The sequence below is a fragment of the Hakea prostrata genome, chromosome 3 (assembly GCF_041222555.1).
Source record: "Hakea prostrata isolate BN-2017 chromosome 3, UWA_Hpros_2, whole genome shotgun sequence".
Classification (NCBI taxonomy): domain Eukaryota; kingdom Viridiplantae; phylum Streptophyta; class Magnoliopsida; order Proteales; family Proteaceae; genus Hakea; species Hakea prostrata.
In genome coordinates, this window is record NC_142602.1 from 53466877 (window position 1) to 53473247 (window position 6371).

Genomic DNA, 6371 nt, shown 5'->3' on the forward strand with positions numbered 1-6371 from the left:
ACTGGCCCAGTCGACCAATCAGTCGACCAATGCTGACAGCAAGACCAAAACAGGGAATTGAAGGTCCAGATCAAATCCAATCCTAAAGGGGTTTTGCACACAAGTCAAGTGACTTACCTAATAGGTAGAAATGCCTTCAAACCAAGATAGAGAGCACTCCAAGTCCATCAACTAATTAGATCTTCATCAGGATTCAGTTTCCATAAATAGAACCTCATCATCAACTTTCATGGATTCAAAGCCGACACCAAGTCCTCTCTGGGATGGCCCAAAGCTGACTTCTTACTTTACTTCGGGTCATCGGACCTACAAATAACAAGGTTTCCGGGTCAAGGTTAGGGCTGGGTTTTACACTCAGCCTCATCTGCCTCCTAAGCCTCTGGAACGAGTTAGAACTCCATTCTAATCAATTCCCTTGCATCCGTGGTTGATATCTCGCAAGAACTCAAGTGATCTCCTTCCTCCTGCAACAAAAATATGTTTATGTTCTATTTTTCTTCCCATCTCTGATTTTCTTTTCTTTGATCTGTTCTTGGTTGAGATCAGGAAGATGATGCTGCATTCTTGCAACCATCTATTCCATGATCTCATTCGATTCTTTAAGATCTATGATCATCGTCATGATCTTAACCCTAACCAGTTGAACTCTTGAAACCCTAGCCAATTAAATTCTTGTAACCCTAACCCTTGTATGATCTTTCTGGAAACCTTTTGGTAACCTCCCATGTGAGGGAAACCTCATGTGTAATATTTATGCTAATCTAAATTTGATCTTTCTATGGTTTTTCTTGTTGTTATTGGCCAACAATTTACTTCCCTTTCATCTTGAGATCTTAACCTTTCATGAGAGCCAAAAAGGGTGAAACCCTAACTTCTTGGATATATGTTACTGTCCCTGTTAATAGCCAATTAATGTGTTTTCCTTACAAGAATTATAGCCTATCATCCTCTAATTCTTTATCCTTGATCATACTATTTTTTCTTCATGATCCATGATTTAACCTAATTAGGTTAACTTTTTGGTTCCTGAGTTGTGACTTGGAAACTTGTTTTGGTTGGTGGTTTGATGTTCTCTATATACTAGGATGCTGCCATTGTAGTTTCCCTCTTATTTGGTACCCTTTTGAACCACCAAATTCGGTTTCTTTTTCTAAAAATTCGGATTCTTGAAGGCCACCGTGCTCTGTTGGTCGACTCATTGGTCGACTCAGGCTGAAGACCAATCAATCAACCAATGAGTACAACAACCTCATTCTTGGTCTGTTTTGATTGATTTGATATCTTTCCTTCTATGTATCTTTCCTAATATGTTGTATACACTTGTTTAAGACTTTCTTCTCGGGTTTAGTCAAGGTCTTACTTGATTCCTAAGTTCCTTTACAAGTTAGAAGGTCGTCATGGATCATTAATTACATTTAAACAATACTCAAAAAATTTAATTTCTACATTTAATATTTTAATTTTATTTATGTTAAAGACTAACTGTTTGCGATCCGCACTGATTTAGCTAGCCAGCCGAGAACAGTTAGCACCTCAGCCCATGTTTTGGCCCATTTAGTATCGGTTCGGCTTATAACGCTGGTTTGCCCGTTATTACGATATTGTTTAAAGATTAGACACCCCTACACACGAGCATTTGCCTCTGGCGCTTTGGAGGCGAACAGAGATGAGACGGATTATGAATGACTTTGTGTAGGTCAATTCATATCATGATGAAGCTTGATTTGGAATCAAGATGAGTTTCTCTATTGTGAAGAGAATCGACATGAATGTTCCCACTATTCATGTTGCCTATAGAAGCCAAGTGTGAGAACTTTATGTGGTGCTAGGGTGCAGACAATAAAGAAACTCGGGTTAGGTGCAAGAGGTTGTGTCATATCCACCCAGCCGGTACCCTATATGGCATACCCGAGTGTGTGATCCACAGCCCCAAAAATCAGTATCGAGGAAATCAACCTCCCACATTCACAATAATATAATCAAGAACAAGACTAAATCAGGGTTATCAATATTATTTAGAAGTTCAAAGTAATATAACGAAATAACATCAGAGTGCGGAAATGATACCAATATAATAAATCAAAAAGTAGAGTGAGGCGGAATATCACTCCACGGTTACAGCAAAAATGTAGCTCGAAAGTCAAAAAAAGATTACAACCAATTCCAAAAGAAAGTAAGATATAATCTAACTAAACTAGAGTTTGTTGTACTTTATAAAGAATGTCTTCATAAACATAAACTTCGGAAATTAAGCATAGCCGCTTCCACTCCAATGTAGGGTTAATCTTGGTACGCATCATGATCACACAAGGGATCATCACCGTAATCTTCGTAACTGCTAGCACCTTGAGTGAAGTATGCTTCATTGGTTTGCGCTTCCTCGTACTGGCCGACATAATCATCAACACCTGTAGAATAATCTAACAAAAGATATTTGCACGAAAGGAGTGAGTTCAAGAGAACTTAACAAGGCAAGTTATCCCATAACAACATAAATAACATGATAGCAGAAACATAGCATGATGCAAAATGATATGAGACAGACAATGCATGTATGAGTTTAACTCTATGTATGCTGGTCTCTATAGGCATACATGCGTTAAGTCATAGCACCATACTTCTTTGGGAAGGTCATTCACTCTCCCTCAACCATCTTGGTATCTTGGGCTCTGTTGATGGTAGTTGGGTCCTACATCCCTCAGGACATTCCATGGCTGGGTTTAGGTCACCGCTCTCTCACATCACCATTGGTCTAAGTATTGGTGCATGTCAAGGTAAGGCCTAGCCAAATGCAAGTTATCTACTTGGTTATATCAACTTAGATCCAGATACGTCCATTCCTCGCCCCTAGCGATCCTTTCCGGTATCCTTCACACTAGAGTCAGCGTATCCTATGGCTACAACCAACTCGGACTATGGACTCATTAACCCTATTGGTCATCCACAAATAATAGATGGAAAGCTCTCATGTCCTCTCATGGGTTGGCTATTGGTCTTGAGCGCCCATGAGCCCAAGTCTACTAAATGCGACCTTACCAATGAATGGCCTCTCACGAGTATCCACAATATGATTCATGTCCTTTCATGGATATAACTCACCGGTCTTGAGCGCCCATAAATCCCCATTGCTATCACAGGTTACTCAGTTTCAATACCCTTCCGAATCGGGTCTGATACAACAGGGACATCCTAGCTAAACACTGTTAGACAAGTCCTATGTATGACAACCAATAATCCGAGAAAGCATCAAAAGGCACCATCGGAAATATCCCATACTATTCCCACTGATGTCCACGGACAGAAATGTCAAAAGGACATTCCCCAATCCCAAATCATACCTAATCAATCACAATCCCAATTCAGTTATAACGTACACAACTAAAATCTCATCATATGAAAGAATACATAAAGACAAGATCAATTGAATATGCAACATATATGAGTAAGAGTCCATACATGATCAAGTACATAAAGGAAATATAAAAGTAAGATCCTACTCTACTTACAACAATCATATCATAATTAGAAACTACAATATCAGTAGCAATCTGTGTGTTTCCCAATTTAGAAACTAAGATTCACACAATCTATGTTATTATGGAAACAACTGTCCTTACCTTAAATAGATACGAAGATGTTTCGGACGAACAAGAGAATGAATCCAAAGTTAGCAAACAAACCCTAAACAAGCATTAAAGAATCATTAGGAAGCAATTCTAAAAGAATAGACATCAAACGGATCAAGATGAACGAAGAAATCCCTTGCTGTCATGCTGGGAAGACTGGCTATGTCGATTGGTCCAGTCAACCCACGCAGCAACCCAATGAACTATACACATCCAAAATCTGATTTTTTATCCGAAACCTATTCGACAAGACTCCAAACGCTACGAAACTTGGAGGGAAACTCTAAAACAGTAATCTAAGACTAACTAGCATAGATTAGACACCAGACAACGATTAAACCAATACATACTAATTTAGAATCATAACTTTCTAATTTGATGAAATCATAGTTTTCAATGAAAACAAGCTATGAACTCAAGAGGAGAACGAGAGATGATGAGATCTCATTCTAGTAGATTAACACAGTTAATCAAGGATATGAATAATCATAAAGATGTATCTATAATGCTAGAGAAATCAAATCAAGAGTATGATCATAGTTTCATGAAGAAATCACAAGGATCATGGTTAAGATCAATATGAAGATCATATCATATAAGAATGAATGGAGATTGTAGAAGAGATGATTGTAAGGATGTAACATCTTCTTCATAATCTCAATACAGAGAATAGATCATAGTAAGAGTAGATCAATACCAAGTAAGAGATATTACTAACCTTTGATTGAAGGAACAAGAGAGGAAACTTGAGAATTTGTAAGAGTTCTTCACCAACACCAAGGAGAGGCTTTGAGAGGAGTTCTCCACGTTCTCTAGGGGTTTTAGAAACAAAGGAGGCTATGAAACACGAAGTTCTATTATATAGAGCATCATAAACTTAAACAGAAGATCTTGCACATTATCTGTCTTTGTGGGTCGATTGGCCCAGTTGACCCAGGCAGTCGACCTAAGCTGTCAACAAAGCCTGAAACAAGGAATTGAAGGTCCAACTTTTATCAAAATCAAATGGGCTTCTCACAACACATCCTACAACTCACCTAGCATGGAGGAAGGCCTTCAAATCATCTCCAACCAAGCTCTAAGATCATCAACCATGCTTCTCTTCATCTAGGTGTAGTCTCTTTTCCAATTCCATCAAGATCTCTAAGTATGGGGCATCATCATCAATCTCCATGGGTTTGGAGTCGAACACCATGTCTTCCATTGATATGACCCATAGTTGACTTCCACTTCTACTTCGGGTCTTCGGACCTACAAACAACAGAGTTTTCGGGTTACGGTTAGGCCCGTGTTTCACAGGTTGCGTCTAGACTAAGACCTGTATGGTGTTGAGAGGGACATACGTTTTATTGTATATAGAATGCTCCACCATAGCACATATATCATACTATGTGTGCTTAGCAATCATTGGAAATGAGAGGATGGATCCCTACTCCTTTCATTGTGTGAGTCTTGGACCTTATGGTCCATTAGTGTTCTTAGTGACTTTCAACGATATCATGAAACGAAGGGTTGATGTGGCTACTTTGGGGTGTTACCTATGGTCATGATTGATTCGACCTAAATGGGCATTATCGGGAAAAGAGTCAATCCTGAGTGTAATGATGGTTTGGGGCGAAAGGAAATGTTTGATTCAACTGCACTCTAAAAGTGTTTGTTGGCGCCAACTGTATGTGTTAAAGTAGTGAACATTTTAAGGACAAGAAGGTGATCTCTCATAGGGATCGAGATACCTTTAGTTTGGTGAGTTTGAATAAACCTAGGACACTGTGGTGTACTAATGCTTATTTGATGTGTTTCTTTGAGTGATATGCCATTCTTGCCTTCTGGGAAGGTTTCTAGTTTGGGGCTCATGCGTGTAGGTATATCACTGGTCACACAACCCATTTGCCAGTATGACTTGTGGGTGTTAGTATCTGGGACAAAAGTGGTCTATGTATCTGGGATACATAGCAGAGAAATAATATGTATATCTGGGATATACATGTGTGTCTAGAACACACTATGATAGAGAGATTGAATATGTATATCTGGGATATAAATGACACACTTTGATAGAGATATTAACACTTGCCCTTGTGCAAGTGGGAGATGTTAGGGTTTATTAATTATTAATATAATTATATGCCGAAGGACAAAACTGGAAAATCACTTTTAAGGTGGTTACAAAATATAGGGTTATATATTTTGGTAACCACCGCATAAGTGAGTTTGATTGCATTACATGCGATTTCCAGAAAAAGATGGCTCTCTCACTCTCTCTCTCTCTCTCTCCCTCTCTCCAAGAAAACATAGGAAGGAGATTTTTTTAGAGGATTTTTCTTCCCTTTGCTTTTGATCTCTATACCATCCTTCCACACGGCATTTGAGTTGTGGAATTTATTCCCTTTCCTAGAGATTGTGGAATCAAACCGATGATGGGATTGTGGAGGAACGAGGACATGGATCCAAATTACTTCCGTTGTAGATATTTTATAACTGGGAAAAGCAAATCCAGGTAAGGATGTTTCTCCCTTCTATTTCGTATATAGATATATAGAATATAACCAACAATATCAGATTCTATTGATTGTTTGATCGCAATTTCATTAAGATCTTAATAAACTAATAAAAAAAGTGGCATGGGTTTGTTCGTACCAAAATTGTACCGCACTAGATATCGTGTTTAAACCATTTCTTCGCATGGATTTAATATCGAACCATTTTTGCAAATAATGAAACCATACTGTACCGTATAAATTCAAT